Source organism: Heterodontus francisci, chromosome 34, assembly GCF_036365525.1.
Source record: "Heterodontus francisci isolate sHetFra1 chromosome 34, sHetFra1.hap1, whole genome shotgun sequence".
In the NCBI taxonomy this organism is placed as follows: Eukaryota; Metazoa; Chordata; class Chondrichthyes; order Heterodontiformes; family Heterodontidae; genus Heterodontus; species Heterodontus francisci.
In genome coordinates, this window is record NC_090404.1 from 25,784,066 (window position 1) to 25,807,658 (window position 23,593).

The 23,593-nt window shown below is 46.6% G+C and overlaps 1 pseudogene; it reads left to right on the forward strand.

The window, feature by feature from the left end:
* Window positions 1–437: 437 nt before the first annotated feature.
* Window positions 438–20,763, forward strand: LOC137348749 (zinc finger protein 585A-like; annotated as a pseudogene).
* Window positions 20,764–23,593: the final 2,830 nt, after the last annotated feature.

Here is a 23,593-nt window from a genome sequence, read left to right on the forward strand (position 1 = left end):
TTGGAAGCGTTGTGAACTGTGAGGAGGATAGTTTCGAACTTCAAAAGGACATTGACAAGTTGGTGGAATGGGCAGACAGGTGGCAGATGAAGTTCACTGCAGTAAAATTTGAAGTGATTCATTTTGGCAGGAAGAACATGGCAAGATGATATAAAATAAAGGGTACAATTCTAAAGGGGGTGCAGGAGCAGAGGGACCTGGGTGTCTGTGCATAAGTCATTGTAGGTGGCAGGACAGGTTGAGCAGTTAAGGAAAGCATACCTGGGATTTATTAATAGGGGCATAGAGTATAAGAGCAAGGAATTTGTGTTGAACTTGTATAAGACACTAGTTCAGCCTCAGCTGGAGTATTGTGTCCAGTTCTAGGAGCCGCACTTCAGGAAAGACGTGAGGGCTTTGGCAAGAGTACAGAAAAAATCACGAGAATGGTTCCAAGGATGAACAATTTCAGTTATGAAGATACATTGAAGAAGTTAAGACTGTTTTGCTTGAAGAGAAGGCGGAGAGATGATTTAATGGAGAGATGCAAAATCATGAGTGGTCTGGACAGATAGAGAGAAGCTGCTCACACTTGTGAAAGGATTATGAATGAAAGGGCACAGATTTAAAGTATTTGTTAAGAGAAGCAAAAGTGAAATGAGGAAAAACTTTTTCGCACAGCCAGTGGTTAACGTCTGGAATGCTCTGTGTTAGAGTGTGGTGGAGGTAGGTTCAATTCAAGCATTCAAAAGGAAATTAGACTGCTATATGAAATGGAAGAATGTGCAGGGATACAGCCAGAAGGTGGAGGAATGGCACTAAGTAAATTGCTCTTTTGGAGAGACGGTGCAGACATGATGGGCCGACTGGCCTCCTTCTGCACGGTAACAATTCTGTGAATCCGCCTCCCTCTCACCTGCTGGAAGCACGCTCTCTGCCTCAGCCCCTGTTGGCCGCGCATGCTCAGCTCACACCGCTCGCCCGGCTGATTGACAACAGCTCCGGACCAACAGGAAGAGCGGGGGCGGGGCTAGAGGACCGCTCTGGGTGTGGGTCCTCCAAAGAATCGGATCAAATGTGGGGCGGGGCTTGCGCCGGGGAGGGGGTGGGGCCTGTTCGTTCTGCCATTCTTGCTATTGGTCTGGAGCTGCCGTCAATCACCCGGACATTGTGAGCTCAGAGGTCAGGTACCGAGTGCGCAGGCACATTGTGAAAGCGTGGAGCGAGTGATGGCGGTGGAGGGATGTATGTGGAGAGTTGCTGCTGGGTTTAATCCCCAGTACTTTTGAGCCTAGTCGGGCCCAACAATTTCAAATGTGAGACTATCAATGGGGGTAGATTCCAGGGGAGATGAAGTTGCTAAACAGACACTATCTACTCAATATAAAAGAGTAACAAGTATTTCTGTAGAGGCTTTTAATCCATTTTACACATTCAGATGTTACTGCATTCCTGAGATATGGACATATGCAGTTGGAAGCTCATCTCGGGGCCAAATATGACACCAAGGTTATGAACGGTCTGGTTCAGCCTCAGGCAGTTGCCAGGGAGACAGATAGAGTTGGTGACCAGGGAGTGGAGTTTGTAACAGGAACTGAAGGCAAAGGCTTCAGACTTCCCAATATTTAATTGGAGGAAATTTCTGTTCATCCAGTACTGGACGTCAGACAAGTCAGGATGATGTGTGACTTGGAGGGGAACTTGGAGGTGATGGTGTTCACATACACCTGCTATCCTGGTCCTAGATGCTGGAAGTTAAGGGTTTGGGAGGTTCTGTCAAACTTCTGGTCTTGTTGTAGATATATAAAATACGTCTCCTCTCCTCCTCCGACCTCTCTCTTCCTCTCTCTTTCCTCCCATAGAAGGCAGACTCTTGTGTAGGTCCAGACTGGGTGACAGGTTCCCTTCCCTGAAGGACATTAGTGAACCAGTTGGGGTTGTACGTCAATCCAGCAGCTTTCATGGTCACTTTTTCCTAGTGTCGGCCCCATAAATTACCAGATTCATTCAGCTCCATTTCACAACCTGCCTTTGTGTTTTTGTGGATTCTGTCACACTCTTTATTTTCTGTTTTAAATCAATTTCTCAGGGTTTCAGAAGGGGAGGAATTGCAGCCGTGAAATGCAAATCAAACATCAGATCAGGATCTGAAGGAGTCGTCCAGTTTATCATAACCCGAATATCACCGGAGTTTGAACCTGAAAGGAAAAAGCAGCGATCACAGTGGGGAGAAACTGTACATGTGTTCTGTGTGTGGATGAGGTTTCAGCCGATCATCTGGCCTGTCAAAACACAAGTGCAGTTGTGAATCTGAGTTCTTTTTGCCTTCAGTCTGGTTCAGTAAATATACCGAGTCGGATGTGTAGGTAAAATCAATTACTTTATTTGCGCAGTCGCCAGCGGACTTACTCTGAGAACAGTGGCACTGACTCCACCAGAGTCTGTCGGGTCCCCCCCCCAGAGTAAGTGAAGTTTTTGATACAGGTACTACTGTTTATACATTAAGATTCATGCTACACCTCCTTGTTTAACCAATCAGTGCGGTACAATTCAACTTCACCCACGTGGTGACATGCAGTACATCTGTTACTGAGGTTACAATACACTCCATTCTCAATACATACTTGTTACTAATAAAATATTGTTTTGTACCAGCAAGATAAAACAAAGCGGATAAGCAAGCTAATTAACAAGAGCATAGGAATCATCAATAACCATGCTGGTCTCACTTCCTACATTGATCATGAGTCTGTCTCTACCCTGTGACAAGTAATTGCGGCGCATCCTGCTATCTCTATTAGGTGTACATTCCTGAGTGTTTCGTGCAGTGTGCAGCTACATCAAGTCGTGGCAGTTCACGAAGATAAGAGGGGCCTAGCACTCCTTATCACTCACACAGGGATGGACATCATTTGATTCACAGGAGTCCATTTGTTCCAAACCAGAGGGAGTCACACAATCAGGCCATAAAGAACAGATGGCCTTGCAATTACCAGTGTCGGCTAGTCTTTACTGTCTCACACGCTCTGCCTTTACTTTTAACTATTTCATTGTGGTTTCTGCCACTTAAAATCAAAGCTCAGCAAAGCTACTATTCCTAACTTGGCTATATTTCCCATTAAGCATAGTGCCATACCTTTCTGCTCACTTCCACACAGTCACACTGGGAAGGAACCATGTAAATATGGGGAATGTGGAAAGGGATTGAATTATCCATTTGAGTTGGAAACTGATCCATGCGGTCACACCCTGGAGAGGCCGTTCACCTGCTCCGAGTGTGGGAAGGGATTCACTCAATCATTTGACATGCTCAGACATTAGGGAGCTCACACTGCGGGGAGACCTTTTAAATGTCCGGACTGTGGGAATTGGGATAAAAGTTCCGCTGAACTGATGTCCCATCAACGTGTTCACACTGATGAGAGACCATTCAGGTGTTCTCACTGTGGGACTGGGTTCAGGCAATCATCTGATCTCACTATACACGAGCGCATTCACACAGCCGAGAGACCGTTCACCTGCTCAGAATGTGGGAAGGGATTTACTCAGTCATCCACCCTGGTGAAACACCAGCGAGTTCACACTGGCGAGAGGCCATTCACCTGCTCAGAATGTGGGAAGGGATTTACTCAGTCATCCACCCTGGTGAGACACCAGCGAGTTCACAGTGGGGAGAGGCCGTTCAGTTGCTCAGAATGTGGGAAGGAATTCAGTTGATCATCCACCCTGGTGAGACACCAGCGAGTTCACAGTGAGGAGAAGCCATTCACCTGTTCAGAGTGTGGCAAGGGATTCACTACTTCATCTGCCCTGCTAAGACACCAGCAAGTTCACACTGGGGAGAGGCCATTCACCTGCTCAGAGTGTGGGAAGGGATTCTCTCGGTTATCCTACCTGCTAAAACACCAGCGAGTGCACAAGTAATCCGGGGATGAGAGGTTTCTGCCAATGACGGAATTTTGATATTGGGGTTTCGGAAATCCACCATTGGCTTCTCCCTTTCCATCTGTAACCACTGACAGTTCTGACTTCTTTAATACCGGACAGCCACAAAGCTGTTTTTAAGTCGTCTTTATTTTTTATTTTCTTACACCCCGGTGGAAATGAACTTCAACTAGGAAAGCAAGTGGGTGGAACTGCATACTCCTTCACAACTTCAGTGTGTCAGTCTTCTGTAAATGGCTAAAAAGGAGGTGTGTGTATACACAGACCTGTCATTGGGAAAGTGTTAGAATTGATCATTAAGGAGGCTTTCGCTGGGCACTTAGAAAAACTCAAGGAAGTCAGCATGGTTTTGTGAAAGGGAAATCATATTTAACCAATTATTGGAGTTCTTTGAAGGAGTAACATGCACTGTGGATAAAGGGGAGCCCGTTGACGTGCTGTACTTGGATTTCCAGAAGGCATTTGACAAGGTGCCACATAAAAAGGTTATTGCACAAAGTAGGAGCTCATGGTGTAGGGGGTAACATATTAGCATGGATAGAAGATTGGCTGGCTGGCAGAAAACAGAGAGTCTGCATAAATGGCTCCTTTTCTGACTGGCAGGATGTAACGAGTGAAGTCCTGCAGGGGTCTGTGCTGGGGCCTGAACTTTTTACAATTTATATCAATGACTTAGATGAGGGGAGTGATGGCATGGTAGCTAAATTTGAAGATGACACAAAGATAGGCAGGAAAGTATGTTGTGAAGAGGACATAAGGAGGTTGCAGACCAATATAGATAGGTTGATTGACTGGACAAAATCTGGCTGATGGAGTATAATGTGGGAAAATGGAAGAATAAAAAAGCAGAGTATTACTTAAACAGAGAACGAGTGCAGAACTCAGAGGTGCAGAGGGATCAAGGTATTCTAGTGCATGAGTCAGGCTAATGGAATGGTATCCGTTATTATGAGAGGAATTGAAAATAAAAGTAAGGATGTTATGCTTCAGTTATACAGGGCATTGGTGAGACCACATCTCGAATACTGTGTGCAGTTTTGGTCTCCTTATTTAAGGATGTCAATGCATTGGAGGCGATTCGGAGGAGGTTTACTAGATTGATACCTGGAATGAGCAGGTTGTCTTATGAGGAAAGTTTGGACAGACTGGGCTTGTTTTCACTGGAGTTTAGAAGAGTGAGGGGAGACTGGATTGAAGTTTATAAGATCCTGAACGGTAATGAAAGGTCGATGTGGAGAGGATGTTTCCTCTTGTGGGTGAGTCCAGAATTAAGGAGGCTTTGTTTAAAACTTAGGGGTCACCCTTTTAGGACAGAGAAGAGGAGAAATATTGTCTCATAGGGTTGTGCAACTTTTCAACTCTCTGCCTCAGAAGGTGGTGGAGACGGAGTCATTGAATATTTTAATGGCGGGGTAGATAGATTCTTGTTAGACCAGGGAGTCAAAGGTTATCGGGGGTAGATGGGAGTGTGGAATTCATGACACAAACAGATCAGCCATGATCTTATTGAATGGCAGAGCAAGCTAGAGGGGCCGAATGGCCGACTGCTGCTCCTAATTCGTATGTTTGTATGTATGAGCAATTCCCAATGTTTGTTTTTGCCTTCATGGGATATCTTAGCAGAGACCACCTGAGAACTGACACAGCTCATTTGACATGGTTTAAAATTACTGGTGCAGGATCAGTAGCTGGCAAGTCGCTGGTCTGCAGCAAAAACATTGGTCTGTCAATAGGAATTTGAAACTTGCTTCCATTTACACAGCAGTGTGTGTCTGAAATAATTTCTGAAAACCCTGCACAAACTGGTTACTGAATGTGAATATCCTGCAGTGAGCATGAACTGTATAAACTCAATATATCCTGTGCTTTGCAGCAACTGAAGTGATCTGGAATTTCCACTTATCGGTTTGCTCAGGTGTATGGCTGAATTCCATTCATTGTTCATCTCCACTTTCACTGTCTACTGCCCCACACTGTAAACCAGGGCTGTCCAACATAAGGCCCAGGGGCCCGGATCCAGCCTGCCAAAGGTTTCCATCCAGCCCTCGGGTGTAAACTGTACCTGGGCCATTCCTCATCCTCATCAAGGGTCCGTTATTGGAGATGAGAAATTTCCTTTTGTCGTTTTTTTGCAGACCGGCTTTTTAAAAAAATCACGCTGAGTTTCACAGCCGACAGATCCTGACATCGGGAAGAGCAGTTTCTGAACTTCAGACAGATTCAGGACTTCTTAAAAAGCCTGCTGGAAAACTCCGGATCTGTCCAAAGTTCAGAAACTGCTGTTCCCAATGTCAGGATCTGTCACCTGTGAAACTGACTTGAGATTGAAGAAAAACTGATCAACCGTCTGCTGAACATCCCTGTTCTCTGCAACTGTCAGAGAGAGGTGGGGGGGAGGCAGTGAGAGGGGGGCAGAGAGAGGGGGTGGGGCGAGACAGAGGGGCAGAGAGAAGGGGGAAGAGAGGAGGAGAAGGTCAGAGAGAGAGAGGGGGCAAATAGAGGGGCCGGAGAGTGAGAGAAAGAGGGAACAAATAGAGGGGCCGGAGAGTGAGAGAGAGAGGGGGCAGAGAGAGTGTAGATGGGGAAGAGAGGGGGGCAGAAATAGAAAGAGAGGGAGCAGAGAGGGGGGGTTGCAGAGAGAAAGAAGGGGGCAGAGAGGAGGGGGAAGAGAGGGGCCAGAGAGTGAGAGAAAGAGGGAGCAAATAGAGGGGCCGGAGAGTGAGAGAGAGAGGGGACAGAGAGTGTGTAGATGGGGAAGAGAGGGGGGCAGAAATAGAAAGAGAGGGATCAGTGAGGGGGGGGGGGGGTTGCAGAGAGAAAGGGGGCAGAGAGGAGGAGGAAGAGAGGGGGATAAGGTCAGAGAGAGAGAGGGGGCAAATAGAGGGGCCGGAGAGAGAGAGAGAGGGGGCAGAGAGTGTGTGGATGGGGAAGAGAGGGGGGCAGAAATAGAAGGAGAGGGAGCAGAGAGGGGGGTTGTAGAGAGAGAGGGGCAGAGAGAGAGGCAGGTAGAAAGAGAGAAGGGGCAAATAGGGGAGCAGAGAAAGGGAGACAGAGAGGGAGGTGGGCAGGGAGAGAGGGGGCAAATAGAGTGAGCAGGCAGAGAGAGAGAGAGGCTGGCACAGAGAGGGGGGGCAGAGAGAGCGAGAAAGGGAGGGAGGCAAATAGAGAGAGGGGCAGATAGGCGGTGCAGAGAGGGTGAGATGGGGCAGAGAGTGAGATGGTGTGGCAAAGAGAGAGGGTGGGGCGGAGAGAGATGGGGGCAGAGAGAGACGGCAGCAGAGAGAGGGAGGGGGAGAGAGAGGGGACTGAGAGGGAGGTGCAGAGAGAGAGAGTGGAGCAGAGAGAGGGGGGAGAGAGAGTGAGGGAGGCAGAGAGTGCATTAGGGGGCAGAGAGAGAGAGTGTTAGGGGGCAGAGAGAGAGAGTTGGGGGCAGAAAGAGAGGGAGTCAGAGGGAGAAAGGGGGCAAATAGAGGGAGCAGAGTGGGGTGCAGAGAGTGAGATGGGGCAGAGAGAGGGTGGGGTAGAGAGGGAGGACGAGAGCGCGGCGGGGACGGGGGGGGGGGGGGGGGTGCAGAAGAGAAAGAGGAGGGTGCCGTGAGAGAAAGGGGGTGTAGAGAGTTAGGAGGCAGAAAGAGAGACAAGGGGGCAGAGAGAAAGAGAAGGGGGTAGAGAGAGAAAGAGAGGGGTCAGGAAGAGAGATAGATGGGGGTAGGGAGAGAGAGGGGGCAGAGAGAGGGAGAGGGGGCAGAGAGAGAGAGAGACAGTGAACAGAGAAAAAGGAGGACAGACAGAGATGGGTGGTGCAGAGAGAGAGCGGATGGGGGGTGGGGGGGGGCACCGAGAGAGGGAGAGTGATCAAGATCACTCTTGACAGAATTACATCCATCCAGAGTACTCTGCATCACTACAAGTGTGTGGGCTAACATTGAGTACTTGTGCAGGCACAAAAATGCCAGGTGTCTCACGAAATTAATGACCAACATAGTGACCAGAAAGTAAGTCAATAAATTAGTCTCCTCATTTAAAGTTTCCTCACAAAAATGCACCTTTGTTGTTGTTTTGATTAATAAATACATTTTAATGCCTCTATCTTCCCGAAATTGGCTCATCTGCCCTCCATGTAAGACAAAAATTGTAATGTGGCCCCCCACTCAAAGGTTGGACAACACAGCTGTAAACCTTGAGTCAGTGTGAAGCTGTCTTTCGCACCATATTCATGCAAGGTAAGGAATATAATCTGGCCATCTTTCTTCAATGTGTAGTTTGGCATTGCTTCAGATTATCTGGAAAAGACTGTCCTGCACCACAAGTGCTGTGTCTTGGCTACAGTACAACTATCCTGTGAGCTCTCTGCAGTCACTATAAATGGTCACTGGGTTTCTGAGGCTGATGGCACAATACTCTGTACATGTATGAATATGTATATACAGAGTGCTGCCTTTCTCCAAACCAACACAATAGTTATGATTTTCAGCTCACCTTGCTGTTAAATGCAGCTGCCACTGCACCAATTCATTCAGTAGTACAGAAACCAGAAGTATTCATCACTGTTGGGATATACAGCTGTCCATTGGACCTGCTGCATTGTCACAGTGCCATTACCAAACTTTTGAGCCTGATTTGGGGATGATGGAACAGAACCTCAAACTTGTTACTGCAGAGGTTATCATCGGCTGTCCATCGATTCGAGGATGATGTCTAGTCAAAGTCATGAGTTTTTGCCATGGGTCTTCAGGTCACTGAACAGGCCGATTCTCGACCTGCAGATCTTTGGGCACATGGGGCAGGACGTCCCACCAGGTAGTGGGACCCGGAGTGCAGGATTTGCTTCCCAGAGGTACAACACTAGTCTCATTACTTTTCCACTGTCACTAGCAAGATCTGGGACAATTTTTACATTGCATTTGAAGAGGAAACCATATTTATAATTAGTTTTCATTAAAATTATAATGAGATCTGCACTGCAAACAAGATTATTTTAGTTTAGAATCTTTATAATGTGAATAATTATTTTAAATTATAAAATCTACCATGAGTCATGATATTTAAAAACAAGCATTCTATCTCCAGAGGCACCACATTTCCTAAAGTTAATAAGGTTATTTTCTTCTTTTGTTCTTGGAGGTAAATAATAGTCCAAAAGAAAATTGGGTCGGGAGTATCACATGTTCCTAACAGAGTGTATGTGATATTCCTGTCTATTTAAGTTAATGGACAGTAAATTGGACAGGCTGTATAACTGGTATACAATCCTCCCTACCTGGTTTTACTTTCTGCTTCGTTCTGATAACTATATATGTCATAAGAAAAATTACCCTGCTTATGTTCAAATTTCTGGATTGTCAATGTTTCCAAGTGTTTACTTTTTATTAAATTTATATACCTACTGATTAGTGCACATCACTTACCAAGGTACCAGAACGTGCCATCTGGTATGTTTATTTGTTTTGCTTTCCATTAAAGCTGACACATCTTCACAGAACACCTTTTACATGAACAAGCTATAAATAGGCAGAAGCAGGACATTGAGAACATGAAGCTCTGCAAAAACCAATTATCAGCTGTCAGGTAAGTCTCATGAAATTGTATTCTGAGTACAGTGCAATTTTATTCATTACATATATAAAATTGTATGAAATTACCATTACTCAACCAGTTTGCTTCAATAATAGTGCTATAATTACATGATTCCTGGTGGAAAAAAAATAGACTTTTTAAGTCTTCGGGCACTAATTTTCAGACCTTTTAGACTTTGTCCACTCTCACGCCTGCATTTGTTACTTGTTTTTGTGAAATACTTTCCCGATTAGTGCTGAACTGCTGGATAACTCTGATTACATTTCTATGTGTTTATACATGTTTATAAAGTGTCTGTGTGCCCAGATTTAACTAAGTTGTGGTTTGTAACCAATAAATGATGTTTTGGGCATGACTTGTAGTCTGATATCTTGGTGATTTGTCAAGAAAGATTTAATTCACTCACTCAGCAGCTTGAGAGGAACCAGACTGAGGTTTAATGAACATAAGAAATAGGAGCTGGAGGAGGCCATTTGGCCCTTCGAGCCTGTTCTGCTATTCACCAAGATCATGGCTGATCTTCTACCTCAACTCCACCTTCCCGCACTATCCCCATATCCCTTAATTCACTCAGTACCCAAAAATCTATCAATCTCTGTCTTAAATATACTCAACGACTGAGCATCCACAGCTCCCTGGGGTAGACAATTCCAAAGATTCACAACCCTTTCAGTGAAGAAATTTCTCCTCATTTCAGTCCTAAATGACCGACCCCTTATCCTGAGACTGTGACCCGGTGTTTTAGATTCCCCAGACAGGGGAAACATTTTCTCAGCATCTACCCTGTCAAGTCCCTTAAGAATTTATTATGTTTCAGTCAGATCACCTCTCATTCTTCCAAACTCCAGGGAATATAGACCTAGTCTACTCAATCTCTCCTCATAGGAAGTGATGGAGTAGAGTAGGTATGTTACTGAACCAGTAATCTAGACGCCTGGAAACAGGGCATTGGTGAAACCATATCCAGAGTACTGTGTACAGTATTAGTCTCCTTATTTAAGGAAGGATGTAAATGTGTTGAAACCAGTTGAGAGACGGTTTACTCAACTAATACCTGGAATGAGCAGGTTGTCTTATGAATGAAAGGTTGGTCAGGCTCGGCTTGTCCCACTGGAGTTTAGAAGAGTAAGAGGTGACTTGAATGAAACATATAAGATTCTGAGGGCTCTTGACAGGATGGATGTGGAAAGGATGTTTCCTTTTGAGGGAGAATCAGGAACTAGGGGTCACTGTTTAAAAATAAGGGGTCACCCATTTAAAACAGAGAGAGAGAAAAAACACAGTGGGAGCAGAGCTTTCAAAAGCACACCAAAAGGAACAGAGTTGGAGACCAGAGAGAGAGTGGGAGAGAGAGAAAACAGAAGTGGTGGCGGCGAGTGTGGGAACAGTGGACCTGCTCAACCAACAAAAATCCAAGTGTGACCGTCACAGGACAGCTGGTAAGTGATTGGTGGGTATTTCTTTCGTGTCTCTTTTGTTTTGGCCAAGTGATTTCAATCAGGAGATGTCATTACAGGTTAAGAGTACACTTAAACAACTCATTTTTTAAATACTGAGATGCAAATGAATTAATTAAATAGAGTAGAGATGGCTGGGCAGGTGATGTGTTGTAGCTGTAGTATGTGGGAGCTGGTGGACGCCGGTGTGATCCACGGTGACCACATCTGCAGCAAGTGTTGGCTGCTCGAGGACCTTCAGCTCAGAGTTGATGAGCTGGAGTCTGAGCTGCGGACACCGCAACACATCAGGGAGAAGGAGAGTTACCTGGACACTGTGTTTCAGGAGACAGTCACACCCCTTAGATTAATTACATCAAATCTGGACCGTAGTCAGGGACAGGAGGGTGTGACTGCGAGTGAGGAAGGTATGGGGATCCAGAATTTAGCTTTGGAGGAGCCTCAGTCAGTGCCCTTATCCAATAGGTTCCGAGGTTCTTGCTCCCAGTGTGGACAAGGGCACAGGCTGCAGGGAGGATGAGTGAACTGATCACAGCACCGTGGTTCAGATCGCCATTCAGTGCGGGGAGAAAAGAGAAATGTAATAGTAAAAAGGGATAGCATAGTTAGGGGAATAAATACTGTTCTCTGCAGCAAAGATAGAGAGTCCCGAAGGCTGTGTTACCAACCTGGTGCCAAGGTTAAGGACATCTCTTCTGGGCTGCAGAAGAATTTGGAGTGGGAGGGGAAGGATCCAGTTGTCATGGTCCATGTAGGTACCAACAACATAGGTAGGACTAGGAAAGAGGTTCTGCTGAGGGACTCTGAGCAGCTCGGGGCTAAATTAAAAAGCAGAACCACAAAGGTAATAATCTCCGGATTACTATCTGAGCCACATGCAAATTGGCGTAGGGTACATAAGATTAGAGAGGTAAATGTGTGGCTCAAAGATTGGTGTGGGAGAAATGGGTTCCAATTCATGGGACACTGGCACCAGTACTGGGGAAAGAGAGGGGTGTTCTATTGGGATGGGCTTCACTTGAACCATGCTGGGACCAGTGTCCTGGCGAATCGTATAACAAGGGTTGTAGATAAGGTTTTAAACTAAATAGTGGGTGGGGGTGTGAGGGAGAGTTCAATTGAAAGTAAATTAAAAATGTTGAAAAGTAAAGAGAGAGCCGAGGTGCAGGGTAGTGAAGGGGCATACATTAATCAGAGAGTGACAGGAAGGGACAGAGAATACAAGCATAAGAGTACATCAGAAATTAGAACCAGAGTAGGTAAAAATGGTAATAAGTCAAAGCTTAAGGCTCTTTTATCTGAATGCACATAGCACTTGTAACAAGATAGGTGAGCTGATGGCACAGATAGAAATAAATGAATATGATTTGATAGCTATCACAGAGATGTGGTTGCAGGATGACCAGGACTGGAAACTCAATGTTCAAGGATATTCGACATTCCACAAGAATAGGCAGAAAGGAAAAGGAGGTGGGGTAGCTTTATTATTAAAGGAAGGGATCAGTGCAGTTGTGAGTAATGATATAGGTGTAATAGATCAAGATGTAGAATCACCTTGTGTGGAAATAAAGAATAGCAAGGGAAAGAAATCATGGGTGGGAGTGGTCTATCGGCCCCCAAGGAGTTGCCTCTCTGTAGGACAAAGTATTAATCAGGAAATAATGGAGACGTGTAAGAAGGGCACTGCAATTATCATGGGAGATTTTAATCTGCATATAGACTGGACAAATCAAATTGGCAAGGGTAACATGGAAGACGAATTTGTCGAGTGCATCAGGGATTGTTTCTTCGAACAATACATTGCAGAACCTACCCGGGAACAGGCTATTTTAGATTTGGTCCTGTGTAATGAGGTAGGATTAATAAGAGATCTTGTAGTTAAGGATCCTCTAGGGGAAGCGATCATAACATGGTAGAATTTCAAATTCTGTGATTCACATACGGGGGACACCAGGACCCTCTGAATGCAAACATTCCTCAGTCTCTCACCATTCATAAAAAAATGATTTTTTATTTTCCCTATCAAAGTGGATGACTTTCTATTCACTACATTGTATTCTATCTGCCATGTTCTTGCCCACTCAGCCAACCTGTCTATATCCCTCTGCAGCCTGTTTGTGTCCTCCTCACTGCTTACTTTCCCACCTAACTCTGTATTATCAGTATCCTTGATACATTACACTCAGTCCCCTGTTACAGACAGGTAGGAAATGGGGTCTGAGAGTGTGGTGGAGGCAGGTTCAACTGAAGCATTCAAAAGGGAATTTGACTGTGATATGAAAATGAAGAATGTGCAGGGTCACTGTGGGAGGGGGAGGGATTGAAACAGAATGAATTGCTCTGTCAGAGAGCTGGTGCATTCATCATGGGCTGAATGGCCTCATTGTGCACTGTAACAATTCTGTGAACCCGCCTCCCTCTCACCTGCTGGAACCGCACTCTTTGCCTCAGTATGAGTAAGAAGTTTGCAAATTATACATAAATTGACCGTGTGGTTGACAACGAAGAAGAAAGCTGTAAACTGGAGGAAGAGATCAATGCACTCGTCAGGAGGGCAGAACAGTGGCAAATGGAATTCAATCCGGAGAAGTGTGAGGTAATACATATGGCAAAAGTGAAGAAGGCAAGGGAATACACAATAAATGGGAGGATACTGAGAAGAGTAGAGAAACAGAGACAGCTTGGAGTGCATGTCCATCGATCCCTGAAGGTGGCCGAGCATGTCGATAAGGCTGTTAAGAAGGCATACGGGACACTTGCCTTTATTAACCGAGGCACAGAATATAAGAGCAGGGAGGTTATGCTGGAAATGTATAAAACACTGGTTAGGACACAGCTGGATACTGCACGCAGTTCTGGTCACCGCACTATAGGAATGGAGAAGCCCCGCAGCTGCCGCCCTGCTTGGGAACATCTTGTTGGGGGTGTTGAGGCCTGCACCGTGTGTTTCTGAAGCCTCCCTGCCGGCTCCATTCCTCTCCTGCACTCAGCGATCTCTCACCTGCTGCGGATCTGATACAATTGCCCCTGTCCAGCTCCAGTATCCACATTGCACAGGCTCCAGTCACTGTCCCCTCTGGACACACAAGTGACTCCAATGCTTTTCTGTCCTGGGCGCTAGGAACAGTTGGGAACAGGGACTGAGGCCTCGCCCTCTTGGTCTTCCTGTGCCAAGATTGCCGCAAATTGTACTTTCCCATTCTTTACCGGAATGGTGGCCGTTAACCTGGGCCTGTTACCAAGAGAAAGTTCCACAGCTGCAAATGTGACACCTGGAGGTTCTTAAACCGGATTCCGTCTACACCGGGTGTTTCTGAAGCTTCCCCGCCCACCCACTCCCCATTTCTCCTCCATTTGCAGACACTCCCTGCCCAGTCCCCATTTCCCTCCATTGAAAGGTGCTCCTTGACCAATCCCCATTTAAAGATGCTCCCTTAACAGTCTCCACTTCTCCTTCAATTGCAGTATCTCCCTGATCAGTCACCATTTCTCCTCCATTTCAGATGCTTCCTACCAAGTCTCCATTTCCCTTCCATTTAGAGATGCCCCCTGAGCAGTCCCCATTTCTGCTCATTTAGAGACGCTCCCTGCCCAATCTCCATTTCTCCTCCATTTGCACTCGCTTCCTGACCAGTCCTCATTTCGCCTCCATTTAGAGACGCTCCCTGCTTCTCCTGGATTTTGGGACAGTCTCTGTTCTTTGTTGAGATTGGGGCCGGAGGGAAGCGGTGGAAGCCGCGGCTGGGGGTTGATCTTGTTGTGATCTCGCTGTTTAAATTGTCTCCTGACTCCGCACTCGGTGTGTCTGCAGCCTGCGAGCCCCGGGCTTTATTAACCCGCCTCCCTCTCACCTGCTGCAACCGCGCTCTCTGGCTCAGACCCTGCCGGCCGCGCATGCTCAGCTCACACCTCCTGGCTACCCGCTGATTGGCGGCGGCTGCGGACCAATAGGAAGAGGGGGCGGGGCTGGCGGACCGTGCGGACTGACGGGCCGAACCGGATCAAGTTAGGGGCGTGGCGAGCAGGCGGCCCCACCCCCTCTTTCTCTGACGGGGCGTCAGGTCAGAGGTGTTTGGAGTATGCGCAGTGAGAGTCGGATCGACAGTCGGTAAGCGTGTGGGCCTCAACACCCCCAATAAGAAGCTCCCGGTCCCGCGTTTGCACCGAGCGGGGCGGGAGATGCGGGAAACTGAGCTCAGTTATAAAGGGGCCTGGGGGAGGGAGGGAGGAACCATTTGGGACACAGCACAGGGCAGGAGGTCCCCCCTCCCCCCCTCCCCGGTTCCACAAAGACTCCCCTTGGACTGGGCCACACCTGGGCGGGGCTGGCTCAAGGTGCAGGAAGCTGATAGGCTGAGCTGTGGACTGGGAGGAGTTGGGGGGTTTGACTGACAGGCCTGGGGAGGGGGATATCAGGGCAGGTGCACACACTGCTCCCCCTTTTCCTCCTGGGATGTTTTACTGGAGTCGTGTTGCTGAGTGTTTCTAAACTCTGTCTCCCTATCCCGGTAATGTCGGTGGATTGTAGGTTGCTGTGAGTGTTGGACTATATTGCCTCTCCTCATTCTTCCTCCTTCTCCCACTCTGTGAGTTCCAGGCTGCAGGCTCCGGCAGATCGATGCCCCTGAAACATTAACTCTGTTTCCCTCTCCACAGATGCTGCCTGACCTGCTGAGCATTTCCAGCATTTTCTCCTTTTATTTCAGATTTCCAGCATCTGCAGCATTTTGCTTTTATTTTACCGCGGGCATTGTTCACCGAACTGAGTTCAGAAACACAGACGGGCCAATTAAGAGCCGGTTTGTCTCTGGGTGGGTGTCAGATGTGGACATTGGTCCCCGACCTCCTGTGTAGGTCTTCTTTTGTTGCATCAGTTGGAGTTAGAGTGAAGATGGAGCAGAAGCTGCTGGGTTTAACCCCGAGTACTTCTGAGCCCAGTCATAGAAATCATAGGACGTTTATGGCACAGAAAGAAGCCACTTGGCCCATTGTGTCTGTGCTGGCCGAAAAATGATCCACCCATTCTAATCCCACCTTCCAGCATTTGGTCCACAGCCCTGCAGATTACGGCACTTAAAGTGCATATCCAGACTCCTTTTGAATGAGTTCAGGGTCTCTGCCTTAACTACCCTTTCAGGCAGTGAGTTCCAGACCATCACCACCCTCTGGGTGAAAACGTTTTTCCTCATCTCCCCTCTAATGTTTCTATCAATTGCTTTAAATCTATGCCCCCTCATCACTGACCTCTGTGATAAGGTGAAGAGACCCTTCCCTCCACTCTATCCAGGCCCCTCGGGTCCAACAGTTTCCAATGTGAGATTGTGAAGGGAGGTAGATTGAAGGGGAATGTGCAGCAGGTGCATGCACAGCCATCCTGGGCCAGGAAGCAGGAGGGGAGAATGTTCTGAATTTCTATCCTGACTGACAGTGGTGGCTTTTGTAAACTCCTTTTTACAGGATATATGAATGGGAGGATTTGCAGATGGGAATGTCAAGCCAAAAATCACATCAAGATCTGTGAGAGTCACTTGATACATCAGGATGTGGACATCATTGGCTTTTGAATGTGGGAGGAGTGTTTGTCTATTTTGACTGTGCAAAAAGAGTTAAAACATCAGTGTGACTGGAACCACACTGAGACACACACACCCGAGTGAGAGTGTTCCAGTGTACTGACTGTGGAAAGAGTTTTAACCGGTTACACAGCCTGAAAAAATATCGCACCATTCACAGCGGGGAGACACCATACACGTGTTCTGTGTGTGGACGAGGCTTCAACTGATCATCCAACCTGGAGAGACACAAGGACACCCTCACCATGGAGAAACTGTGGAAATGCGGGGACTGCAGGAAGGGATTCAATTACCCATGTGAGCTGGAAATTCATCGACGCACTCACACTGGGGAGAGCCCAGTCACCTGCTGTGAGTGTTGGAAGGGATTCACTCAGTCATCCACCCTGCTGAAACACCGGCGGATTCACACTGGGGAGAGGCCGTTCACCTGCTCTGAGTGTGGGAAGGGATTCACCTGTTCATTCACCCTGCTGAAACACCAGCGGGTTCACACTGTGGAGAAGCTGCACACCTGCTCTGACTGTGGGAAGGGTTTCACTCAGTTATCTAATCTTCAGATACACCAGCGAGCTCACTCTGGGGAGAGGCCGTTCACCTGCTCAGAGTGTGGGAAGGGATTCACTACTTCATCCAACCTGCTGACACACCAACGAGTTCACACTAGGGAGAGGCCGTTCACATGCTCTGAGTGTGGGAAGGGATTCACTCAGTCATCCCACCTTCTGACACACCAGCGAGTTCACACTGGGGAGAGGCCGTTCACGTGCTCCGAGTGTGGGAAGGGATTCACTCAGTCATCCAGCCTGCTGACACACCAGCGAGTTCACACTAGGGAGAGACCGTTCATGTGCTCAGAGTGTGGGAAGGGATTCACTCAGTCATCCAGCCTGCTGACACACCAGCGAGTTCACACTGGGGAGAGGCCGTTCACCTGCTCTGAGTGTGGGAAGGGATTCACTCGGTCATTCCTCCTGCTGACACACCAGCGAGTTCACACTGGGGAGAGGCCGTTCACCTGCTCTGAGTGTGGGAAGGGATGCACTACTTCATTCGACCTGCTGACACATCAGCGAGTTCACACTGGGGAGAGGCCGTTCACCTGCTCAGAGTGTGGGAAGGGATTCACTCGGTCATCCAGCCTGCTGACACACCAGCGAGTTCACACTGGGGAGAGGCCGTTCACCTGCTCTGAGTGTGGGAAGGGATTCACTCAGTCATCCAGCCTGCTGAAACACCAGCAAGTTCACACTGGGGAGAGGCCGTTTACCTGCTCTGAGTGTGGGAAGGGATTCACTCACTTATCCCACCTGCTGACACACCAGCGAGTTCACACTGGGGAGAGGCCGTTCACCTGTTTAGACTGTGGGAAAGGATTCACTCAGTCATCCAGCCTGCTGAAACACCAGCGAGTTCACACTGGGGAGAGGCCGTTCACCTGCTCCATGTGTGGGAAGAGATTCACTCAGTCATCGATCCTGCTGAAACACCAGCGAGTTCACAAATGACTGCAGGGGTTGGATTCTGCTGTTAATGCTGCTGTTAATCACATCCAGGACTCAATTGTGACTGGAAGCCTGTTTTCAGTGGGGTTCCACAGTGGTATATTTCAGTGATTTAGACTTGAATGTAGGGGGCATGATTAAGAAGTTTACAGATGAGATAAAAAGTGACTGTGTAGTTGACAGTGAGGAAGAAAGCTGTCGACTGCAGGAAGATATCAATGGACTAGTCAGGTGGGCAGATTATGGCAAATGGAATTCAATCCTGAGAAGTGAGAGGTAATGTATTTGGGGAGGACAAAAAAGCCAGAGAATACACAATAAATGATAGGATACTGAGAAGTGCAGAGGAACAGAGGGATCTTGGAATGCATGTCCACAAATTCCTGAAGGTGGCTGGACAGGTAGATAAGGTGGTTAAGAAGGCATACATGATGCTTTCTTTTATTGGGTGAGGCATAGGATGTAAGAGCTGGGATGTTATACTGGAACTGTATAAAACACTGGTTAGGACACAGCTGGAGTACTCTGTGCAGTTCTGGTCATCACATTACAGGAAGGATGTGATTGTATTAGAGAGGATACAGAGGTGATTTACAAGGATGTTGCCAGGATTGGAGAATTTTAGTATTGTGGAAGGATTGGTTAGGCTAGGGTTGTTTTCTTTGGAACAGAGGAGGCTGAGATAAAGTGGATAGGAAGGAGCTATTTCCATTATCAGAGAAGTCAATAACCAGGGGACATCGATTTACAGTAATTGGCAGAAGGACTGGAAGACAGTCGAGAAATCTTTTCACCCAGAGGGTTGGGGGTTTGGTGTCTGGAACTCACTGTCTGAAAGTGTGATCGAGGCAGCAACCCTCATCACATTTAAAAAGTACTTGGATATGAAATTGAGGAGTCGTAACCTACGAGGCTACAGATCAAGAGCTGGAAAGTGGGATTGGACTGGATAACTCTTAACGGGCAGTGCAGACATGATGGGCTGAATGGCCTCCTTCTGTGCCATACCTTTTCTATGTTTCTGTTGAACATTTGGGGTTTGTTTTTGCTGATGAGACTAATCCCATTAACTTGGCTGGAGTTTAATATTTTGGATAAACGTGAAACAAATCAGCTTTGTTTTAAACACACTGTTGATTTGTTGTCTTAACCACGAGTGTTTAGCATCACCTGGCTGGAGCTCAGAAAGGACAATCTGGGGGGAGGATCGTACGGCAGGAACAGAACTTCAGTCTGAACACAGTCCATCAGGATCACACTGAGAGGGACAAACGGCACTTTGGTCTTTCTCGTCTCTCTTCACTGACAGCAAAGTCCCTGTGTGGGTTAATCCTGAGGCCTGTCATAAATGTGTCCCAGCCGCTCTCTTCCATGGTTCAGAGCTCCTGGGCACGGAACAGAAGGCTCCTTTACAACTGTGTTTAGAGTCAGGAAGAACAACGGTGAATGCTGGAAACGTGCTGTCAAATCAGAGATTGGTGTAAAACTGGGATCTGTTCCTGACTGAAAGTGAAACGGCAGGTTTAAGTTTCCAGTCTGAAAATGACTGTGGTAATAATTTTACAAATCTTTAATGTGTTTGTGTGACACTCCTGAGTGTTACCGTTTTAAGGCAGGTGTTAACTCATTTAAAATAAACCTGTTTAAAATTAATTGGTTAAAGTCTGCATTAAAATAGCAGACGGAGGAGTTCACAGGAGCCTGTTAACTGCTGGTACAATTATACAACAGACATTTGATCTCCAGATAAAGAAGGATCTGCAGTGTGTTTCCAGGAATTCCCTGTTTTATTGATGTGTGAGTGTTAGACACCAGGATAACTAAAAATACACAACCTGGAACATCCACGGGGTGTGTGATCCTGACAGTTACTCTGGGATCACTCCCACTGTGGAACTCCACCACTAATCCTGCTGAAGGTTGTAGGCTCAGGGAGTGGGGCCTCCAGGTGTGGACGGTAAGAAAGCTGGGTTTCAATATTGTCATGCTGAACCGCCAGCTGCCAAGAATGAGACATATTAATTTTGCCAAATGGACATTAAATTTCAAACTGTTGCTGAAGTGAAGAAAGGACTTGTTTAAAAAATCACCAGGCCCTTGGCTGGAGATTTTTTTTTTGGCATACTAACAGCCAGTGCTTGGAATACAAAGGGGTTTTTCCCTGCTCCAATTTAATCCACAATGGACTTTGAACACCAGGTATTGTGTGTAAGAAGAGACATTCCAGGGTTGGCTAAGACCAGAGAATCCACAAACAGACATGGTTAGACCAGCTAGTCAGATGACTAACCTGCTTGGCAACCTGGGTTTTTCTGAATTGTACAAACAGTTTGAATTCAGAGTGTCTGTTTGCTCCTGGACTGAAAAGACCTCTCCTGGCTGGCTCGCCACAGCCTCTCCTGTCTGCTGCCATCTCTTTCTCACGGAACTCCAAATCCACTGAAGACACGAGTCCCAAGAGAGAAAATTCTCCCAGAGCAAACAAGGTTTAAGAAGAATACAGGGCCCCAACGAAAATCAAGATCTACCTACAACCAAAGACTCGACAGTGAGCTCGAAGAACCACAACAAAAACCCTCTTCAGAGATTGTCTCAAACTTTTCCACTTTATTTTTCTTCTGCTCTTTTCTGTCTCTATCTGCATGTGTGTATCACGTACGCATACTAGCGTGGTCGCATCATGTATCCGTAGGCATTAACAAAATTGGAGTTTAAGTTTAATAAATTTCAACCTTTCTTTCAATCTAAGAAAACCTGTTTCTGCTGGTTTCTTTGCCTTATAATTGGAAAGTGATGAACAAATGTTTCACCAAGGAGGAGCTAAAACCACGGTGTTTTTAAAAATGAAACCCTGTTGAGGTAAGACCAGGTGAAGGTTGAGAGGGACCCCTGGACATCTTTCTCACCTGATTGTAACAGAATCCTGACAGATACATGGTGAGGAACCAGAGGAATCCTTAATAAGAAACTGTCTGGGGTTTTACCTGCCGGTGTAGGTCTAGGGGTGAATGACGCCTGACTCCCCAAACTGTCTTACATTGAACCCAGTTTGGAACAAGATGAATTTAGTTTCCAGGAGAATAGGAACAAATATCACCCACAACCGAGGGAGACAAAAGCAGCCATTAGAGAAGCTGAGAGATCTTTGGAAAAGAAGATGGTTTACCATTGTGGTGATAATAGCGGAATCTTTTCCAGCCACGTCAGGAGTCATAGAGAGTAACATAGGGTTACAGAGAATTACAGTGAGTACATAGAGTTACAGAGAATTAGTGAGTACATAGAGTTACAGAGAATTACAGTGAGTACATGCAGTCACATCAAATCTACAGCAGTGATTCACAGTTTTTTTCTTGAAGGACCCCTTTTCAAATGGATTAGTAATCACAGACCCTCCCCACCCCCACCTAAGTTATACTCTAAACTCCTTGTACATTTACATTTCTGAATGTGAAGTTCACCAGTGTCCTGTTAAAGGAACTTGCAGGAAAGTTTAGCAGGACTGTTCGATATAGTGAACGTTGATGTGATTGGTGATGTGAAAACTTAATCTCCCTTCAGCTGAACGGTAACTCGACAGGAAATATCCACTGAGTCTCATTGTAAAATTAAATAATGAAAATTATACATTTGTGTTTAATTCGGCTTTCTGTCACCTCCCAGTGGGCCTGTGCAGTTCCACCAGCCCCGATAACATGGACCATCTCAACATCCATGTGTGAGAAAGACAATCCCAGATCTGATTTGCTCCAAATTAAATTTCATGTTTAATTGAATGTCCTAATTTCACTCTTGGGTGTAGTTTATTTCTTGAGGGTAGGATTCTCATTAAAATGACAACATACACTGTGTCCACCCATCGTTCTCCCAGACGCACGCACCATTACCTCACAGTCAGGATCATGTGTCTATGAAGGGGAGTTTGTTGTCCTGTCTAGACCACCCTGAATACCCGTTCTCCATAACTGTCAGGAATAGAAGGCCCTGGGATTGTGGGAGGAGCCTCAGGGCATCAGTCTCGGTGTTCCTGTAAAATAGAGGAACACATGAGTGGGAGCAGTGGGGGGAAAAGACTGGGACAGCCATAGTGATAGGAGATTCAATTGTAAAGGGAACAGACAGGCGTTTCTGTGGCCGCAAACGAGACTCCAGGATGGTATGTTGCTTCCCTGGAGCTTGGGTCAAGGATGTCTCTGAGCGGCTGCAGGACATTTTGAAGGGGGAGGGTGAACAGACAGTGGTTGTGGTACATGTTAGTAGAAAGGGATGAGGTCCTGCAAGATGAATTTAAGGAGTTAGGAGCTGAATTAAAAAGCAGGACCTCAAAGGCAGTAATCTCAGGATTACTTCCTGTGCCATGTGTTAGTGAGTATAGGAGCAGGAGAATAGACCAGATGAATGTGTGGCTGGAGAAATGGTGCAGGAGGGAGGGATTTAGATTCCTGGGACATTGGGACCGGTTCTGGGGAAGGTGGGACCTGTACAAGCAGGACGGGTTCCACCTAGGCAGGACCAGAACCGATGTCCTCGCAGGGGCATTTGCTAATGCTGTTGGGGAGGATTTAAACTAGAATGGCAGGGGGATGGAAACCTGAGCGGGGAGACTGAGGAGGAAGAAATAAGGATAGTAACGAAAGACTGGAAACAAAAAGGCAAATTGATGTAAATGGATACGATATAGTTGAAATTACGGAGACATGGCTGCAGGGTGACCAAGGATGGGAACTGAACATCCAAGGCTTTTCAATATTTAGGAAAGACAGGCAAAAAAGGAAAGGAGGTGGAGTAGTGTTGTTCGTAAAAGAGGAAATCAATACAATAGTGAGGAAGGATATTAGCTCAGAGAATCCTGATGTGGAATCTGTATGAATGGAGCGAAGAAACACCAAGGGGCAGAACACGTTGGGGTTGTATATAGACCCCCAAACAGCAGTGGTGATGTAGAGGATGTCATTAAACAGGAAGTTAGAGACGCATGCAATAAGGGTGCAACTGTAATTATGGGTGATTTTAATCTACATGTAGATTGGGCAAACCAAATTCGCAATAATACAGTAGAGGAGGAATTCCTGGAGTGCTTACGTGATGGTTTTTTGTCCAATAAGTTGAGGAACCAACTAGAGAACAGGCCATCCTAGACTGGGTATTGTTTAATGAGAAAGGATTAGTTAATAATCTTGTTGTGCGGGGTCCCTTGGGGAAGAGCGACCATAACATGATAGAATTCTTCATTACGATGGAGAGTGAGAGAGTTGATTCTGAGACTAGGGTCCTGAATCTAAATAAAAGAAACTGTGAAGGTATGAGGTGCAAGATGGCTATGATAGATTGGGGAGTGTTACTTAAAGTGTTGACAGTGGATAGGCAATGGCGAGCATTTAAAGAGCACATGGATGAATTACAACAATTGTTCATTCCTGTCTGGTGCAAAAATAAAACAGGAAGGGTGGCTCAACCATGGCTTTCAAAAGAAATGAGGGATAGTATTAGATCCAAGGAGGAGAAATATAAAATGGCCAGAACAAGCAGCAAACCTGAGGATTGGGAGCAGTTTAGA